This window comes from Sinocyclocheilus rhinocerous, unplaced genomic scaffold, assembly GCF_001515625.1.
Source record: "Sinocyclocheilus rhinocerous isolate Xijiao unplaced genomic scaffold, SAMN03320098_v1.1 scaffold1570, whole genome shotgun sequence".
NCBI classification, from domain to species: domain Eukaryota; kingdom Metazoa; phylum Chordata; class Actinopteri; order Cypriniformes; family Cyprinidae; genus Sinocyclocheilus; species Sinocyclocheilus rhinocerous.
In genome coordinates this window covers 18,752-41,007 of record NW_015664984.1, presented here as the reverse complement: position 1 = coordinate 41,007, position 22,256 = coordinate 18,752, and the positions used below count along the sequence as shown (strand labels likewise).

General features: G+C 38.0%; 1 pseudogene; it reads left to right on the top strand.

Moving 5' to 3' along the window:
• Positions 1-1,853: 1,853 nt before the first annotated feature.
• LOC107730502 (P2X purinoceptor 3-like) lies at positions 1,854-8,208 on the top strand (annotated as a pseudogene).
• The last annotated feature ends 14,048 nt before the right edge of the window (positions 8,209-22,256 follow it).

The window sequence follows — 22,256 nt, the reverse complement described above, 5'->3', positions numbered from 1 at the left end:
GCCTAAAGGAACTATATGAAGTCAGAATGAGATTTTTTTTAATTGTTATGATTAATATTATCATTATTACACTTTTTAATAACTCTTTTGCACTTTGTAGATAAATGTTAAAAGTAGAACCATTTTTTTATGGTGAGGTTAAAAAGGAGAAAAATGATTACCATTATTATTGTCTGCTGTTGTTATTGTTTTCCCTTAATTAGGATGTAGGCTATTCCTCACCTTAGACAACCTATTATTATATCTGTGCTGTTTAAATATTCTATCAAATATTTCTTTGGGCTCTACTTCCTTCTTAGTGTTAATTTTCCGATCAATTTGATGTCTTCTTATTCCTGGTATGTGCAACATCTCTACCCTCCTCTTACAGGTGCATCTCAATAAATTAGAATGTCGTGGAAAAGTTCATTTATTTCAGTAATTCAACTCAAATTGTGAAACTCGTGTATTAAATAAATTCATTGAATTACTGAAATAAATAAACTTTTCCACGACATTCTAATTTATTGAGATGCACCTGTATTTCCTGCTGCTCCCATTTCCCTTTAGTCTGCTTTTTACGTTTCTGTGGATTTTATCTCTCTCTCAATCATGCCTCTCAAACCACTTTGCTCATTATTGCATTTGGCGCATTGATGACTTTGTTCACCAATTTGTATTGAGTCCCATCCATTTCCTCACTCTCTCCTCAGTCTCTTTCTCTCTCCCCCTTTTCACTCTGTGCCCTCCCTTCATCTCAAGATCCTGTTTCAAGACAATCGAATCATCATGAGACATCTAACACTCAACATTATCCTTGACTGATAGACATCTTCAAATACTCCAGCAGTACTTGAACTTAGCCTCACTCTGCTGTCTCTCATTTGATTTGGTCCTCTGTCATGCGTTACTCCTGCTTTGTGTGTGTTTTTGCGAGGAAGCGAGTCCCAGATGTATTGTACTTATAGAGTGAGGTAACCACAGGTTAATGGTTGGTCTCTTGGCCATATCAAGAAATGGTACCTTTCAGTTGTGGTTAAAGTGTGTGTATGTGTAAGTGCTTGTTGTGGGATGGATCCTAATCGCATTTTTTCCCATTCGCTTAATTGGAATCTGAGTTACATGACATTCTCCTCCAGCTCTTTGTAAAAGAACAGCTTGACGTTTCAGTGTTAGAAGGTCTTTGTTGCTCTGATATAAATATATGAATGTAAAATATAATATAAAAAATAAAATATACATTTGAACTTGATATGTTTTAAACATACTACATTAAAGTTGATATCTGCTTTCTATCTAATAGCCTACACTACTGTTTAATTTTTATTCAGCAAGCATACATTAATCAAAGGTGACAGTAAAGATTTCATTTTACAAATATTTCAAATAAATGTTCTTTTGAACTTTCTATTCATCAAAGAATTCTGAAAAAAATTCAACAGGAATAAATGTAATTTTAAAATACATATTTTTAAAAACAGTTATTTCAAATTGTAATAATATTTTTATAGATATTAATAATTGGTGAGCATAAGGGACTTCTTTGAAAAAAATTTTAATATATTGCTCCCAAACTTTTGAATGGTAAAAGAGAAAAGGGTTAATTAAAAATACATAATATTAGTAAAAATAAAACCGATAGTATTGCTAATAATTCTTAATATTATTATTATTATAAATGAATACAACTAACATTACTGATAATATTATTACTATTATTTCTACACGTACAACATTATGTGCCTCCAAGCATTGAAAACCATCAGTCAATCTCATCAGAACATGATGGATTAGATAACAAGCTAATATTGCAAATGACTAAATACGTAAAAAAAAAAAACGAAAATAAAAATAAGTATGACTAAAAAAAGTTACTTGGTAAGTAAGCATCTGAGTGTAACGTAAATTTTACATCTGAAGAAAGGATTGAATTACTGAAGGAGGAAGAATGAGGAAAGAGGGAGGAGAAGGGGCGGGACTAAGAGGAAGATAGGGGGTCTTCTCTGAAAGCATCTTCTCTCAAGATGTGGAGACTTTTTATCAGGCAAACAAATAAGGAAGATTATTGAAGAGCTTTTTTGACTTTTATTGACAATCCATGGGTTTTCGATTATAAAAAGGCAGGATCAAGCATTTGGACGGATATATCCCAAGTATCTACACTATATTCCTAACTAAACATTCACACAAATACGTTGATACACGCGGAGTGTATAATTTTTGTAAATGCAGCAGTGTTCTGGAAAAATGTGGAACTGCATAACAGATTTCTTTACCTATGAGACGACCAAGTCCGTGGTGGTAAAGAGCTGGACTATTGGCATCATAAACCGTGTCGTCCAACTCCTCATCATCACATACTTCGTTGGGTGAGTTGTTTTGAGACAATGTTTTTATAATGTCAGTGGAATAGATAGATTTAAGATTGTGCCCAAACAAATAAAAAATCAAACTGGTTTCTGTTTAAAAACATTGTAAAGTGAAATATATTAGGCTATAGTAAATTTGATTAATCATTACTAGACAATTCAACGGCTTGCGTTTAGTCTTTTTGTTTTAACATAATTGATGTAAAGTACTTTAAGAGGCAACTGTATGAAAGTAGGAATCATCTTTTTGATCTTGGTAATAAAGTGCTTGGACGGCATAGGTTACTTTTTTTAGTATTTTGTAATATTTGTGAGTGTTTTACATTAAAGAAAGTAATTAAATCACTCTCTATATCTTTTCCCCTCTATTTCCACCCTACCCAACCTCCCTCAGCTGGGTGTTTTTGTATGAGAAAGCATATCAAGTGAGAGACACGGCTATCGAATCATCAGTCATGACTAAAGTGAAAGGGTTTGGAGAGTATAACAACCGGATCATGGATGTAGCCGATTATGTCACACCTACTCAAGTAAATCTCAAGCAGTTTTACAATACTTAGAGGTCTTAGATCTTTGAGTTCAGCTCATGAAAAATGGGGGCAAAAACAAAAGTGTTGCGTTTATAATTTTGTTCAGTATACTTTAGTAAAGTATATATACAGTGTACTTTAATACAGTACATATACATATACATATACTGTATACTACATATAATCTATGTTTGTTTGTATAACATATCACATTGTTTGATGACAGAATTGTCATGAAAAGATAATTAAGTATAAAAAAAAAATCTCCCTTTGGAGACATTTGAGGATGTTCTAATTTGGAAAATCTGTTCATAAATGCAGCAAATACTTTGTACTATTTGAAATTCAAATGTCTTTATTTTATAGTATGTCTTTTTTATGTAAGTAACGACAGAAAATCAAGTTCAAGGACACTGTCCAGAGGTGAGTGAGGACACTGAAATCTGTCAAGATTAATGTACATGAATTTGATAGATTCCTGTCCCTCTGTGTGTTCATGTGTTTGTACATGTAACTCTTCAGAGCGAGTTGAAATTCAAATGTGAGAGTGACAATACTTGTAAGAAGCTGATGTCAAAACCAAGCAATGGTAAGATTTTTCTTTTATCTTCTTTGAGTTTATTGAAAGACCAAATCATTAGGAATCATCACATTTTTACAATAAAAAATGAAATATACTTGTGAATTATTTTGCATTTAATCTTACTGTTTGATTGTTTTGTGATCCTGAAATTGTCAAGGAAAACCTATTAAACCTAGTAACGTCATAAAAATAGCAATTGATTAAAATTTGACTCCCTTAATGGTCTATTTGTGCAGAGCTCAAAATCATCACAGTAAGGTCTATATCAGGGGTGTCCAATCCTGCTCCTGCAGGGCCAACATCCTGTAGAGTTTAGCTCAGACCAGCTACAACACACTTGCCTGGGAGGTTCTAGTAGCTGTGTTCCAAATCAGAGGCTGCATCCTTTAAAGCATGTGGACTTAAAAGGCCACGCCTTCAAGGGCCGCGAAGGTCAGTCTGGGCATTGTTAAATGGGACGGTCTAGGCTAGCCTACGGTGGATTGCTCTTTTCTTCTACTAACCGTAACAAGTGCCGTTGTTGAGAGGCAGTACTGTTAGTACTAGTTCAATTCAAAAGTCTGAAAATAAAATAGGGTTTAGAACCTGTCTAAATATGTTCACCTTGGTCCATTTATGTACATAATAAATAGTATTAATTATCTATAAAAGAAAGATTTAAAGTTGTTGTTGCTTTTTTAAATCCAATACTTAATTTAAAAGTGTAATCCGGCATTTTCTTTTTTTTTTTTGGCGTTTTTGCATTTTTCTATGACAGGACAGTAGAGATATGACAGGAAGTGAGTGGGAGAGAGAGATGGGGGGTGGGAACGGGAAAGGTCCACGAGGCGGGATTCGTTCTCGGGACACTCAAACCGCAACTGCGCCATATGTCAGTGCTCTGCTCACAAGGCTATAGGTGCCGATGAATCCGGCATTTTCTCCCCAACAAAAAAATCGTATATCGTCACAAAATATATCGTCACCAGTGCACAACGAACCGTGGGATAGTCTGGACCACAAAGGATTCATCTGATGTATTTCGGGCAATTAATTCCCTTTCGGGCAATGAAGGATACAACAGATGAATCCTGTGTTGCCCAGACTATCCCATGGTTTGTTGTGCACTAGTGACGAAAGCAGCCTTCAAAGGATGCACCCTTTGAATTAGGAAATATGTAGTGAGTCTGATTAGCTGGTTCAGGTGGGTTTATTAATTAGGGTTGGAGCTAAATTCTGCAGGACTGTGGCCCTTCAGGAGCAGGTTTGAACAGCCCTGGTCTATATGTTATGCTCATTTTCATTGGCTGTCTCAAGGGTTGCTGACAGGACAATGTGTGAACTTCAACGCTACCCACAAAACCTGTGAGATCAAAGGATGGTGTCCTGCAGAGATTGATGAAATTCAACCGTGAGTCTGCTTGTAAATTAACAAATGAATAGATGTGTACATGGTTGAATAAAAGGACTGATGAAGTTTTTTCTCACTCAGAAACCCCATGATGGAGGTGGAGAACTTTACCATCTTCATCAAGAACAGCATTCGCTTCCCACGTTTTAACTTCACAAAGTAATGCCAATTAAACACAAAGGCAAATTGTTTCAAGATAATATCTGCATTTCTGAGGTTATTAAATATTTCTATTTTCCTTTCAGGGGAAACTTTTTGCCCAACATCAATAGCTCCTACATAAAGCAGTGTAATTTTGACTTTGAGAGTAACATGTATTGTCCAATATTCAAAGTGGGGCATGTGATACGATTTGCACAACAGGACTTCACTACCCTTGCTAAAAAAGTGAGTGTTATTTTAATTATTTATTTATTTATTTTTTGGTTAATTTCCCCCTTGCTTTCTTACTGTAATTAATGTATTTATTGTATTTTTATTTATTTATTTATGTGAGTATTACATTGCTTCTATACAACAATTCTATAAATAAGTTTGATACACAGATAATTTAAAAGTAATTTGGCCAGTTAGTTCATAATGTTTACCTCTACCAATGGAATGGTTTAAAAGTAGGGATGTAACGATCTCGTGAATCGAATCGAATCGTGAGTTGAGTGAATCGTTACATCCCTATTTAAAAGACAACAAAGAAATACCTGTTGTATTAAATAATAACTGTTTTTATAAAAGTATCTAATAAGTGTGGTATAAAAAACTCAGATTTTTCTCTCAAACATGGCATTATCTTTATTTCTCTTTAAGTGCAAAGTCAAATTGGATTTGTGTAAGGTATCTCTCTCTTTCTCTCAGGGGGGAGTGATAGGGATAAAAATAGCATGGGTGTGTGATTTAGACAAGGCAGATGATGAGTGCAAGCCGGCCTACTCCTTCACTCGCCTGGACGCCATGTCAGAGAAGACCACTGTGTCTCCAGGATACAACTTCAGGTTCTGGAAGCTTTTGTTTCCACCTTAAAGGGATAGTTCACCCAAAAATGAAAATTCTGTCATTAATTACTCACCCTCATGTCGTTTCAAACCCGTAAGACCCATAAGACCTTCGACCGCTGGATGTAATTAACAGCGTAAGCTGTTCTGTGTCAGCTGCGTCACACGGATACGCTGTTTCCGTTCAGATCAAATCCCAACAATGCAGCTGACACAGAACAGCATACGTTGTTTTGCGTCCAGCGGATATTCTCCAAAATGGCGCTACAGGGTGATGCGGAGGAGACAAATTGTTGAATAAAGTCGTTATTTTGTGTTCTTTTGCGCACAAAATGTATTCTCGTAGCTTTGTAAAATTACGGTTGAACCCCTGATGTCACATGGATTATTTTACAGATCTCCTTGCTACGTTTCTGGACCTGGGAACATTTCAGTTGTGTTGCTGTCTATGCAGGGTTAGACAGCTCTCAGATTCCATCAAAAATATCTTAATTTGTGTTCCGAAGATGAATGAAGGTCTTGCGGGTTTGAAACGACACGAGGGTGAGTAATTAATGACAGAATTTTCATTTTTTGGGTGAACTAACCCTTTAAAGTTGAATGAAGAATGCTGCAGTCTGCAGAGCTCTAATGATACTGCACAAGCAAACGCACATACTTCATTCATATGACCTAATTCCTGATGTTCATAGTTGTTGCTCACCAAACTTTTAGAGTGGCCCCCATACTACTCTTAAAAATAAAGGTGCTTCACGATGCCATAGAATAACTTTTTTTGTCTAAATGGTTCCATAAAGAACCAAATGGCATCGCTGTGAAGAACCTTTTATGCACCTTTTTTTTAAGAGTGTATAAAATATTACAAAAAGGCACTAAATCATTCAAAGTTAACAGGTTGGATAATCATTATTGAAATCCTTATTTGTCTAAATCTTTGTCCTTAGGTACGCGAAGTATTTCAAAATGGAGAACGGGACCGAGTATCGCACTCTGCTGAAAGCCTACGCCATCAGATTTGATGTGCTGGTTAATGGAGATGTGAGTTCATATTCATATACATGTTTGTGTATTTTGAATGCAAGTGTGAGCATAATTGCTCATTACATCTTCTCTTTAAAGGCAGGAAAATTTGACATGATCCCAACTCTGATCAACATGGTTGCTGCCTTCACCTCAGTTGGTGTGGTATGTCTTCATTACTATTCTGTGCATGAACATTAAACAGTTTATTTTCACCAAATCCAATTCAAATATATCTTTTAGTTATAAGTACACTTTTTCAGTGTACTTACATTTTTGCCATACAGCATTCTTAGAAAAAACTTTAAAATGTCAGTCAATTCAAGCAAAAATGGTAGCAGAGTCTAAGAAAAAAAACTGTGTGTCTGACAGTCCTGGTCTGTCCTGCCAGTTACTAAGCACAACACTTTTACCGCAGTTCTGACCAGTGTAAGCATGTAATGAAATAACTCAAATAATGAAATTGTGATAAATCATCTGAAATGTGACCCAAGTGAGAAGTGAGCAAACCGCCTGACTGGCCCCAGATCTTCAGCAAAGATCGATCAGTATAGACATAATTTACTTGCATAATGGAGACACTTTATGGAAACCAAGTAATGTCTCAGAGAACCACATGCCAGTTCTTTTGTATAATATACTGTATATTTATCTTTTTATATAACTATAACTTTCATGACAGTTTTACCTCCATCCTCATCTTGAACATCATTAATTAAAGTGCATTTTGAGATGCACCAATTCCTTCTTTTTTTACTTATAATATTTTTAAAGCATTTGCATGTATTTCCATGAAGGCATGACATTAATGGATGCATACAAATGTTTTATTATTGTTTATGTTCTGAAATTATTCACAATAGAAAATAATTCTTATTTGTTAACATTAATGGGAAGATTAAATATCAGAATATACCGGAATATGAGGACCAATTTCAGTGGACAAAACTGTCATTTTTTCTTAATGTTTTTTTGTTTGTTTGTCTTTATATTTTAGGGTACAGTGCTTTGTGACATCATTCTGCTGAACTTTTTGAAAGGAGCTGACCAATACAAGGCCAAGAAATTTGAAGAGGTTTGCATTTTGTGAGCAAGTCGACAACAGCATTACATCTATCTAGTTAGGATGAAAATGAAAATAATCTTTGCCTGTCTGTCTCTTGCTCTGTTTGTAGGTATCAAATTCACATATTCCGAGCAGTAACTCATTGTACAGGACCAGAGACCACAGCCAGCATTCAATCAAAACTGATGAGAAGTTCTCCAACGACTCCGGAGCATTTTCCATTGAACGTTATAGTTAATAGTTCTGATCACAGCACTTCAAGAGGAATTGGGGGAAAAAATCATAGTTGTTCGTTAATTGCACTTCATACGAGTAATAATTGATATCATTTTTTTCCATTAAACTTAGACCCTTCCACCTAAAAGCTTCCATAAGCTATAAGTAAATTCACGTCTGTACAGTAGAACACAGGAGAAGAAACACTACAACAAAACAACAAAAAACGAAGCAACAAAAAACGAAGCACAATTATGTCATTGTCAAGCTTTCCTTTTTTGTGCACAATCTTCCCCGCTTGAAAGGGAGTTTAAAACATCATCACCGGAAGCGTTAACTGGATTCCACTCATTTATTTCTGTTTATAATTCAGTTTCAAAATGGCAGACAGAAGAAAGGTGAAAAACCTTTAACAGAAACAAAAAATACAAAGAATATGTAAATGAATTGTATAAAGCTTACTTAAACATTCACTGGTGTCGTTCAGTTATTTGTATCTCTTTTGACAACCAAAACTCTGAAATTGTATTATTAACAAGCTCAATACACTTACTGAGTATAATCTACAACATACACAATTCAGAAAATTACCTTAAACATTTAGGATTACAGCGCATGTATATGGATTCAGATTAGTCACGTTACTTTAACGATCAGCTTAATTACACGTGAACTTCAGAAACAATATTTTATCTTATCTCTCTTCAGCGATTGAATCAAAAATACAGATAAATCTAAGCAAATGAACAAACCAGTATCATAATAACGTCGATATTTGCTACACAGAAAACACAAAATTGTTGAGTAAATATCAGTTAAAGGAAAGTAGGTCACGGAATTTCTCCACGTTCGCGCGGAGCACAGAGAGATTTGCCGCGCCATAACTGATCTTGCATCAGCCGCTATCGGCGTCTTCTCTTCCATTAACAGAAGTGAAACTAATTATTAAAGTTCTCACCGGCTGCCACTCCGGGATTTGACGATGTTTTGACTGTCTGTGCGCTTTTCACGTCCCAGCTCGTCAGTTTCGCGGAGCTCGTGATCGTCTCGTCTCATCACAGCACTGACTTTTTTTTCCTCGCGCTTCCAATTGTTCGCCCTTCGCCCCGATTGGCTGAGAACTTATTGCAGTTATTTTTTATTAATTTTTTATGCTTTATCCCCTTGCTATTTGTTTATTTATATCCGCGCAGTTTGACTTGACAGTGAGTAATTAATGACATAATTTTCATTTTTGTGTGACTAACTCTTTAATGTATGCATCAGAATACAAGGGATACACTTCAAATAAAATAGGCTCTGCTGAAAAGTTACATTGGCTAAGTGGCTTAATTTAATTTTTAAAAATTTTTTTTTAAAGAGACATTTATAATTAATTATAACTTGCACTTACAAAATGCATAAATAATATTATGCAATTCATGTTCTACATACAAAATTTAGAACACAAATATGTAATGATAGAAAAAAATACAATTATGCTTTTAAAAAGGAGACTACAATTACAAGTAGGTGTCAGCAAGCCACTGTCTTAATGACTCGTTGATAAATGAGTGGTTGATTCATTTATTCAATCGATTCGTTCAAAACAGCTGATTCATTCAGGAACGAAGTAATAAACTGTTTTTATGAATAGGTCAGTGAATCACTGACTCAAGGCGTTTAAAAAAAAAGGCAAATTATTTCAGCACTGAAACACTACTGATGTCACGCTATGGTGATATAAACGAACGAAGAAGATAAAGATAAATGCAAGTAGTCTTTAATAAATCCACTCAAGGGTAAATCTAGGACATACAGGCAGGAGCACACATAGGGACACATTCACAATCACATCACATTCTTAATACCGGACAAGGAAATAATGAACAGACTTGAACTTAAGTAGGGTTGGTAAATGAGGATGATTACAAGACACACCTGAACACAATGACAATCAGACACAGCCGGGGAAACTAGGTCACGGAGCACATGGGAAAGGAAAACACAACAAAACAAAACAGCCAAGGGTGTGACAGCTGTGTGCAGAGATGCACAACATGCTTTGTTTAGAAACGTTTTTGCGAAATATGGTGTAACCAAGGTTACTAAAGTCCATATTAAACCTGTAAAAGAAAGAAAAAGAATTCGCTAGCAGGAAAGAGTTGTTTAAATAGTTCTAATTGAGTTTGTATTGACTCCAAGGATTAAACGAGAAGATGAGCTGATTAATCTGACGGAAACTGAATAAAACAGATTTTCCTTGATTCATCGGAGATTATTTCAAATCGTTATTTTATTCTTGGTAAGTGAGCTCATAAGCTCATGATAAACATAATGATGTTTAGTTATGTTTTTTGCATGCATCCCACATTTCATGTCTCCTGCTTAAAGCCTGTCAAATAGTCCTCTGTCTTCTGCCATCAGGCCACCCCCAGCATCATCAATGAGAAGGATATGGGCTGAAACAACAGTCTAGGGCCTCCACTCGCCACATCCTCGACAATAATCTGATCAGAGACTTGTAGGGCTTCTCTTCCAGGAAGTAATTTCACAAAATGGTTAGGACTTGCACAACAACCACCTAGTATTGTTTCCCTAACATTAATACAGGTGACTATCTATGCTTTTTAGTTAACTATATCCCCTTATTTCCCATCCTATTATTTTGAGCTATTAGAAAAGAGAAAATATCATCCTAGAATATAATTTAGGTTCAGCTCTGAGTTATACTGGGCTGCTATCATTCTTGTTCGAATGCTCCCTGATCATTTCAATGAAGTTTATCACAGTATGCTCATATTCTGTGCTGTCTGGCTCAAATTTGTTCCAGCTTATGTCAGTTTTTCTGGAAAATTTACTATATCCATGCAGTATTTGCTATTTTACCATCGAGTTTTGGTTTACTATTTTGCATATTTGCTCCAAAATTGTACATAGTTTTGCTAAAAGCGGAGAAGAAACCAAATAAACAAAATGATGGGGAAATCTTCATCTAAAGCTTTTTGTAACCAGATCATATAACTGATTAATGGCCAATGTTGAAGTATCCAAGCATAACTAGGGGAGTACCATCCTCAGGAAAGTTTAATTACTCACCCTCATTTTGTTCCAAACCCGTAAGACCTTCGTTCATCTTCAGAGCACAAATTAAGATACAATTGATGAAATCCAAGAGCTTTCTCACCCTCCATAGACAGCAAGGGTCCTACCACGGTCAAGGCACAGAAATGTAGTAAGAACGTCGTTAAAATAGTCCATGTGACATCAGAGGTTCAATCATAATTTTATGAAGCTACGAGAATAATTTTGTGCACAATGAAAACAAAAATAACGACTTTATTCAACAATTCTTCTCCTCTGCGTCATCCTAGCGCCATTTTGGAGAGTATCACGGCTCATGTGCGTGCTTTCTTGTGCACATAAACAACGCATGCGTGTGGTGCTGAATAAATATTGTTGAATAAAGTTTTTTTTTTTTTGCACACAAAAAGCATTCTCGAGGTTTCATAAAATGTGGACTACTTTGTTGATGTTCTTGGTACCTTTCTGGGCCTTGAACGTGGTAGGACCCTTGCTGTCTATGCGGGGTCAGAAAGCTCTCAGATTTCATAAAAAATATCTTAATCTGTGTTCCGAAGATGAACGAAGGTCTTAAGGGTTTGGAACAGCATGAGGGTGAGTGTCAAGCTTTCCTTTTTTGTGCACAATCTTCCCCGCTTGAAAGGGAGTTTAAAACATCATCACCGGAAGCGTTAACTGGATTCCACTAATTTATTTCTGTTTATAATTCAGTTTCAAAATGGCAGACAGAAGAAAGTGAAAAACCTTTAACAGAAACAAAAAAATGTGTAAATGAATTGTATAAAGCTTACTTAAACATTCACTGGTGTCGTTCAGTTATTTGTATCTCTTTTGACAACCAAAACTCTGAAATTGTATTATTAACAAGCTCAATACACTTACTGAGTATAATCTACAACATACACAATTCAGAAAATTACCTTAAACACTTAGGATTACAGCGCATGTATATGGATTCAGATTAGTCACGTTACTTTAACGATCAGCTTAATTACACGTCCCAGCTCGTCAGTTTCGCGGAGCTCGTGATCGTCTCGTCTCATCACAGCACTGACTTTTTTTTCCCTCGTGCCTCCGATTATTCGCCCCTCGCCCCAATTGGCTGAGAACTTATTGCAGTTATTATTATTTTTTTTTAATGCTTTATCTGCTTGCTATTTGTTTATTTATATCCGCGCAGTTTGACTTGACACCTCCCACTCGATTTTCCTTGGATACAAGAGGAAATCGCAATGCTTTGAAGGCAAACGGTTTGGCATTATTGGTTGCGGACTATTTAAGATGTTCCAATGAAGAACTCGCTCGTTTGTTCCTCACTTGAAAGAAGGACGACCAGTCGTCTGACGTCTCTGTGAAGAACAGTACTTGGAATCTTCTCTTTGCGCCCTTTAGACACTGGATTATTTGATATTTCTTTTAAGGGCTTTGTGATAGGAACTGGATAGCTTGGAAAAGTTCAGACGTTGACATCTCTCACAACACCCTTGCTGTCTGGATTGATACTGATTACTCTACCAAGCTTAAATTGCCCTCTGAGTGCATTTTGATCCGCTATCCAGACAATGTCTCAAATTGCAATGTTTCTGTGCGAAGTATGCCACTTGCTCCTTAAAAACAAATTAGGACCCGCAAGCTGGCTCCAGCATCTCCAGAATTTGTCCACCACTGATTTCATTGCTTGGAGGCGCTTGAATGGATAACTGGAAAAGTCAAATGTTTTGATATCACCGCTTTGGGATGCACGCCCCAGCAGTAGTGCATTTGGAGTTACATACTGGATGCAGTCTTCCTGGGTTTGTGCCCTGGCATCGATTGGCCGTTTATTTGCGAGATTAGCCGCCATTTGAAGGGCTGTTAGGAACTCACTGTAAGTGAGGGTAGACTGGCCTCCACAGTTTTGGAGCTCTCTCTTGATGATGCGCACTACAGCTTCAGCGGCTCCATTCCTGTGTGGAGAATCGGCTGGATGGACTTTCCACATCCACTCCGTTCCATTTTTTGCGGCTGTCTCTTTTAAGGCGGACTAGTCAATGCCCTCCAGGAATTTGTACAGCTCCTGTAAAACCGGTCTTGCACCGATGAAATTTGTGCCTGGGTCTGAATAGATCTTCTTGGGATAACCCCTAAGTGCAGCAAATCTTTGGAAGGCGATTAAGAAACTTTCAGTCAATTGGGTGTTCGCCAGCTCTGCGTGTATTGCTCTGCTCGACATACAGCAAAATACAACACCCCAGACCATTGAAGCTTTTTTCTTAACGTCATCTTTCACAATGTAGGGTCCAAAGAGATCTACTGCTGTAAACTCGAAAGGTGCAGCAGGTTGCGTCCTCTCTGGTGGTAAATCACCCATCACTTGCTGACATTTCTTTGCTTTGGTCTTCCTACACTGAATACTGCCGTCGACAACCTTTCGGGCAATTCTCCTACCCCTGATGACTCAAGCTTTCCTCCTCATCCTAAGCAGAGTTTCGGCCAACCCTCCGTGGCTTTCTCTGTGAGATTCTCGGGCTAGCAAAGTAGACACCCAGGAATTGTAGGAAAGGATTTGGACACTGACCTGATCTTCTTTAAAGACCTGCACTCTTCCCCCGCAAACTAATAACCCCGAGTCCGGATCCTTATGGATTACTAGCCTATCTCTTGTGGTGTTTGGAATGGTAATACCTTCTTGTGCAGCAAGAAAAATGTCTCGCAGAGCATCTTCCCTTTCTCTCACTGAGATGGTTCCTGCCGAGGAGACTGCCTCCCACTTTGGGTTATTTAGGGTCCGGTTGATGCCAAGGAACCTTTTTAGCTGCTCTCCATACCCAGGCTACTGATTTAACTAGTCGGGTAAGATCACTGAACCGCTCCATGTCACACAAGTTTTGGATAGCTGACCCTGCAGGAGGTCTCCTGCATTCCACTTGGGCTTGGATTGGATCCTCGTTTTTCCTTGATTCCTCGGTCAGTTCCTGCCGTTTCGCTTTGGACCTCGTAAGCACAGCCACGAAGGAAAGGATTTGGACACTGACCTGATCTTCTTTAAAGACCTGCACTCTTCCCCCGCAAACTAATAACCCCGAGTCCGGATCCTTATGGATTACTAGCCTGTCTCTTGTGGTGTTTGGAATGGTGATACCTTCTTGTGCAGCAAGAAAAATGTCTCGGAGAGCATTTTCCCTTTCTCTCACTGAGATGGTTCCTGCCGAGGAGACTGCCTCCCACTTTGGGTTATTTAGGGTCCGGTTGATGCCAAGGAACTTTCTAGCTGCTCTCCATACCCAAGCTACTGTTTTAACTAGTCGGGTGAGATCACTGAACCGCTCCATGTCACACAAGTTTTGGATAGCTGACCCTGCAGGAGGTCTCCCGCATTCCACTTGGGCTCGGATTGGATCCTCATTTTTCTTTGATTCCTTGGTCAGTTCCTGCCGTTTCGCTTTGGACCTCGTAAGCACAGCCGCGAATGCCTTCTTTTGAAGCCTACTGATGCTTTCTTGGGCAAAAGCTGCTAGATATTTAGCGGACTTGATCGGCCATTTATCTACTGGTAAGCCCAGGAACTTTGGCCCATTTTGCCACTCCGAATTTTCATCAAGGTCTTGAGGATTAGCCCCCCTAGTGATCACATCGGCAATGTTCTGCGGACCCGGTATCCACCACCATTCTTGCACCTTGGTGATTCCTTGGATTTCTCCAATCCTGTTGGCAAAGAATGTTTTATAATTGCTTTACACACTGAGGAAGGCTTTGAGCCGAAACGTTTGTGTCTTTTCCCATCAGTAATGAATGTAAAATAAAAGAAAAAAGAAGATTGTTCTTGTGAGTGCGGATCATAATTTCCTATACTAAGTAACTCAACAGATTGACGCACCAAAATAAAAAGATCAAGTAACGCAAGAGCGCAGTGCAAACGACGTTGTTAAAGAATGTTTTATAGCCATAGCTTTCTCGCTGTATGGCGCCAAGGACTGTTTGGCTATCAACCAAGTGGTACCATTTACCAACTCGAATTCGGCTATGCTCCTCAAAATATTTCCGCAGTCGTGAGGCAAACACAGCTCCACACATTTCTGCTTTGACAGCATCTCCCTTGTGGTCTAATGGAGTTCGTTTAGCTTTGGACTCCACAAGCTTAGTGATTGGACCCTGATCAGAGTTCCACCTGAGGGTACAGTACTGCCCCATAAGAATTTTCACTTCCATCTGAAAAGGTTATTGCCCAGGGTTTATCATCAGAATTTAGAGGAGTTATAGCTCTGGGGAATTTGATTCGGCCAAGCTGGATGTATTCCTCAAAGAGCTTGACGGTGTCTTCTCTGAGACTATCTGAGAGGGCAGTGTCCCAGGTTTCGCTAACTGGGACTGTTCCATCCTTAGCCTCTTGAAAGGCTCTGCGGACCAGGATTGCTCCCTTCTGCTTGGCTGGAGTCACTAGGCCTACTGGATTATACACCCCCGACACCTGACTCAACAACTCCCTTCACGTCAGTGGATTCGGTGTCTGGGCTCTAACCTACTCTTGAGAGAGATTCTGACCAAGTCTCATTTTTTTCTTTCTCCTTGAGAAATTGATTGACGTCATCACATGAAGCTTGTCTTCTTCCACGACATAGCCCAGACCGAGTGCTTTGTTTTCATCCTCACACATTTGGTTTGGTAAAACCATTATCTTTCCTTTGGTTCCAGAGTGCTTGTCCTCAGACTCACCCCTCCCACTTTGACCTGAGAAGACCCACGGCTTGAGAAGAAATCCTCCTGCTTTAATGATTACTTCTACATTTGCCACAATGCACTTCAGCTGGTGAAAGTCGTTGTGGGACGTGAGAATATCGTCGACATAACTATCTTGATGAAGCACTCTACGCTCTTCCTCAAGGTGAGCAAAGGATGGCAAGTTGGCAGTTTCGCGCATTGCCAGTTGCGCTATGCAGCCTGCTGGCTTGTCTCCAATGTTTACTCTCGTGACCGCGTATTCTCCCAGCTCCTCGTCTTCAGAGTTTCGCCAAAGAAACCTGTGCAGATGCATTTCACTGTCCTCCAACCAGACAGAATTGTACATTTTCTTGATGTCTCCTAATGCGGCATGCACTCCGCTTCTGAATCTCAGCAGGACAGCACATATCTGATTGAGGAAGTCTGGACCTTTCATCAGCAAGTCGTTCATGCTGACACCTCTGAATCTCTGGCTGATGGCTTGTTTGGTGGATGGCGATCTGTTATTTCCTCATATTTCACAGCTGCCACTCTCATCGACCTTGCAAAGTGCGTTTTGGACCTGTAGGCTGACATAGCTGCCTCTTCGAAAAGCTCAGGGTGAGTTCATCCAACTGTCTTCCCCAACGGTCCATCCCACAGCACAAGATCTCCAACAACCCGAACCCTTTGTGGCACCAGCTGGCCTTCTCGATGGCTTATAAGCAGCTCGACCACTTTAGGCCTCCTAAGTTCGATGAGAGGAACGTCTGGAAACAATTTTTGCAGTCACTCGGGTGACACAGCCTTGTGAATCTCAGCGATGCTCTCTAATCCATAGCAAGCCAATTGGTGTGACTTGAAAGTGCCTTCAAGAGTTCTTACTCTGATTTTTAGAAAATACCGTTTGGTCTTTACGCGGACTTTCATCCCTCCAACTCCGTGGATGACAAGAGTGATTCTTTCACCTTTCAAGTTCAAACGGTCTGCAGCTCTATGAGTTATGTAATTTGTGTCCGATGCTAAGCCAATTAATGTCCCAATTTTCTGACCAGCATTGGCTGTCACATTGAGAAGCATCATTATTACAGGCAGTTCCAGCAACCCACTTTCTAGGAAGCCTGGCTGTTCCTTTGTCACATTGAACGCTCTCACTGCAGTGTTTGAGAACACACTTCGGCATTGCTGTGCTAAGTCTGGTGGAAGTTTACTGAGGAAGTCTTCTTGATCTTTAGTGTAGTCCTGCTCTTGTTGAGAAGCATCATTATTACAGGCAGTTCCAGCAACCCACTTTCTAGGAAGCCTGGCTGTTCCTTTGTCACATTGAACGCTCTCACTGCAGTATGAACGAACACACTTCGGCATTGCTGTGCTAAGTCTGGTGGAAGTTTACTGAGGAAGTCTTCTTGATCTTTAGTGTAGTCCTTCCTGCTCTTGTCTCCTCCAGTGTGAAGCTTGCTCTTTTTCTGAACAGCACAGCTCTCCTTTCTTTCAGCATTTGGGCATAAATAATAGTGATGCTCAGGAACGCTTTCTTCCTCGCAGTCTTGGTTTTTGCAAAGAAAGCTGGTTTTGCAGAATGACTGGTCCTCATGGACTTCAAGGCACCTTATACAAGCTCCCAGCTTTTTTACAGCAGATTTTTTGTCTGCTAGCTTTAGCGACCGGAACTGTCTGCAGAAGTAGAGCTTCTTTTTCTGCTTAGCGTCACCACAGACTACACACCCTGCTTGGTCATTGCCTGATTTTGTGGACTTTGTTCTTGCCCATCTTGGTTCAGTTCTTGACTCTTTTCTGTTGGGTTCCTCCTCCCTTAGTTGTTCGAGCTGCTCATAAATGCTCTCTTGTTTTTTGAGGAATTCCAGAAGTTTGTCAAACCGGTTGTCTGGGGTGACAGCACTCTGCTGATCAGAGACGTAGACAAGCCATTCCTTTTTGAGGGACTCAGGAAGTTTTCCTTCAATTGACTTCGTCACCAGTGGATTTTTAATAGCACCAGTATTTCCAAGGTCACTCAAATCTCCAAGTGCCTTTTCTACTGCTTGAATTAAGTCGACTATTTTCCGTGGCTGTTGACTTTTAATAGCAGGGATTTTCTGCAAGTCTTCCACTATTTCAACTGCAATAGCGGTCACATTTCCATAGCGGTTTTCTAACACACGGAAAATGTCGTCTGCTGTATTATAAGCGGTGAGGACGGAGATCTCTCACAATTCTCTCATCAAGACTATCTAGGACTTTAATATTTTTAACCTCCTTGGAACCAGTAGGTTCACCTTGCTTCTGAAGTGCTTCCCAGTCTCTCTTCCACCTGTGGAAGTCACGTTTAATACCAGTGAACTTTGGGAGAGATGTGGGCTTCAACTTAATTGTCGCCACAGGGTAGTTGGAGATCATTGGTGGAGGCGTTATTCTTTCTGCCTCTTCTTCTCGTCTCACCCGAATGAAATCAGCTTTTCTCGAAACCAGTCTAGTAACGTTAAGCTCGAGTCTTCTCAGGCTTTGGCGGAAGTTATTCTGATCACCTTGCGGGATGCACCGCTGCCACCGGCTGTACTGGTCTTTTGCAGTTTTCACTAAAGTTTGAAGGTGACTTGAGCATAAAGTCCATATGCTTCGTGGTTGCCGTCTGGAGCAACTGCTGCGACACGTTCACTCTCAGCTTCAGCAACTTGCAATGCTGTGGACAGATTTATTTCTGTTTATAATTCAGTTTCAAAATGGCAGACAGAAGAAAGGTGAAAAACCTTTAACAGAAACAAAAAAATGTGTAAATGAATTGTATAAAGCTTACTTAAACATTCACTGGTGTCGTTCAGTTATTTGTATCTCTTTTGACAACCAAAACTCTGAAATTGTATTATTAACAAGCTCAATACACTTACTGAGTATAATCTACAACATACACAATTCAGAAAATCACCTTAAACACTTAGGATTACAGCGCATGTATATGGATTCAGATTAGTCACGTTACTTTAACGATCAGCTTAATTACACGTGAACTTCAGAAACAATATTTTATCTTATCTCTCTTCAGCGATTGAATCAAAAATACAGATAAATCTAAGCAAATGAACAAACCAGTATCATAATAACGTCGATATTTGCTACACAGAAAAAACACGAAATTGTTGAGTAAATATCAGTTAAAGAAAAGTAGGTCACAGAATTTCTCCACGTTCGCACAGAGAGATTTGCCGCGCCATAACTGATCTTGCATCAGCCGCTATCGGCGTCTTCTCTTCCATTAACAGAAGTGAAACTAATTATTAAAGTTCTCACCGGCTGCCACTCCGGGATTTGACGATGTTTTGACCGTCTGTGCGCTTTTCACGTCCCAGCTCGTCAGTTTCGCGGAGCTCGTGATCGTCTCATCACAGCACTGACTTTTTTTTCCTCGCGCTTCCAATTGTTCGCCCTTCGCCCCGATTGGCTGAGAACTTATTGCAGTTATTTTTTATTTATTTTTTATTCTTTTTTATGCTTTATCCGCTTGCTATTTGTTTATTTATATCCGTGCAGTTTGACTTCCCAGTCAACACGTGAGATCATGCGATGATCACAGTGATGTGAGCTCATGGTGACATCATTGTGAGATCAAATTGTTGACTGGGTTGACAGTCATTTTTGCTTATTAGTATGGTTGAACAGGATCATCAAAGGTCAGCAGCAAAGACATCAGTTAATAAAATGGGATTAGATACATTTGTGTTATTTAACATATTTAATTATTGCAGGTTTGCGTCATATTCTGAGTTTGCATTTCACTCTTTTAATTCTTTTTGATTAATACTAAATCTGTTATATGGGGACAGGAGACTTGTCAGTCAATAAATGGGAAAACAAAGTAACTGGCATTACTTTTTTGAAAAAGTAACTCAGATATTTTCTTGTAAATTAAAAAAGTAATGCGTTACTTTACTAGTTACTTGACAAAAGTAATCTGATTACGTAACTCGCGTTACTTGTAATGAGTTACTCCCAACACTGAACAAGACTGACAACATATCTCTACCATTGACTGAAAATTCAATTTAAGAGTAAAAAGTGCATGGTTAACATTAGAAGGTTAGTATTACTAAAAGCATTTGGTTTACAGTGTGAAGACTGAATAAGTATCACAGTTCAAATGCAGTAAGAAAAAGTGAGAAGTAGGAGTTGTACAAAATGAACGTACCAGTATTTTACATAAGGAGAAATATACATTTACTAAGCTGAAAGAGAAGATAATAATCTCTAGAGTCATTTTCAGTCTTTCTTGAAAATATCAAAGTTTTGAATCAGACAAACAGTGCAGGCATTCGGCTTGTGCTTTCCATTATCTGTAGTTTGCAATGTGAAAAGTAGCAGTTCAAATTTTAAGAGATCAGCAAATGTCTGTAACCACATGGGACATAGGTATATCGGTCTAGTGTGGTAAAGGAACAAGCTTTCTTAATTATGTTGAACAATTACAGTAGATTAAAAGTATTTGTCTAACAGCACCAAAAATAATCCATTCACGTGTCTAAATTTAGTCAATCCAATTTGTATTATATACTTTTTTTGTATTTGCAATACAATGAAAATGCATGCCATGCATGAGCTTCCACATCAAACTCCATTAAACACACTAAAGGCTGAATTAGAGAGACTATTATTTTAGTATCATTGAGATACTATTATATATTCATTAATATTTTGGGTTAGTTTTTATTTTTACATTTTCTGTTTTCTTTTAAATTGTACTTAAGGTGTTAAGTTATTTTAGTACAAGTTACACTAAATGAAAATGAGAAATGTTGCAAGTAGCTGAAGGGGTTTTATATTTTATTTCCGTTTTATTTTATTTTTTATTTAAAATAATTATTTTTTTAATGGTTTTAGTTTTTGTTCTAGTTAACTATAATAACCCTGGTTATAGAAAGGGAGGAGTTGTGAAAAAGAATGCAGCGACAGACTTAAGACAAACTAAAAGTTATGAGGGAACAGAGAAGACAAGAGTGGAAGGATTGCAGCGGTAAGTCCTCTTCTCCAACAAAAACATTTCTTGTATCCAGAATGTGCGCGCGACATTAAGTAAGTGCGCAAGACTGTCCCAGGTCTTAAAACCGCCAAAGCGCAGTGCCCTTCCGCACACTAAACCCACACTATATCGAATACAGCTCCGGAGCGCTATTCGAGGCTTAGTGTATCCCATCATGCATCATGTTCTTGAAATAAATCGTGAAATAAATCGTGAGACTTTTTGCCGAGATCTCGCGAGAGGTCACGGAAACCTTTCCAATGCAAGTTAAATATTAATATAATAATTAGATATTACATATAATTTGGTAGAAAAACAGTGTTTTTACGTTTTATTGGTGCAAAGATGAGTAGTGGTGATATTTATTTTGTACATTTGCAACTGCTTTTTATCACTTAATTAGAAGCACCACAAATTAAAATGGTCATGTTATACGGACTACTGAACAGACATTTAGAGGTTGATTTTAAAATGCAAAGTATTTAAAATTAAAATAAAGCTATGTAAACACTTGCATTTTTACAACACTACAAGTGTGTCCCATCAGGTAATGAAAAGTTCAACACACACTTGTGGTCTTCATCCTCACTTGAACACTTCGGCCAAATACAGGAAATACGTCATTTAAGTAATCAAGTGGTCAAGTGCAAAGACTGCAAGTGTGGGTATTTGGACAAGGCAAATATATATTATGAAAAAAAGTGCACTTTGTAAAAATGTCATATTAAAAGTGTTACTTTAAAGTATATTTTAAGTCATTGTTTTGATAATCTTTTTTCACGATTTAAAGAAGTACACTTATTTAGATACATGCTACATCCTAAAGCACATTAAAACACATTAATTATATTAAATATAAAAGTAATTATGATAATTTTAGCCTGCAGTGTGTTTGATATTACATTTAAAGTTAATATATTTTAAATGTGCTAAATTGCAACTTCATCATTACAAATGTGCAATTACAAATATATTTAAATGGCATACAAATTTCAATAGAAATGACATTATAGTATATTTCAGTTTACCATAAATGCTTGTCGGTACATTCGACAATGTAGTTTAAACATATTTCAAGAACAATTAAAATAATTACATATAACTTACATATAAAGATGTAGGCTACATAAGTTGGTCAAAAAAGCTCTACAAAGTTTAGCCAACTGCATTTAATATAAATTTAAATTATAATACACTTTCATTTAATTCTAAATTACATAATTAAGTGTATGAAAACAGTACATTTAGCTTGCAATATATTAAAGGCAAGGCAAGGCAAGGAAAGTGATTATAAAAATGATTATACATAAAATACAGTGCAATCAGTTCGGACGTCGCACAGTGCTCATTCAATAAATGCACAGTT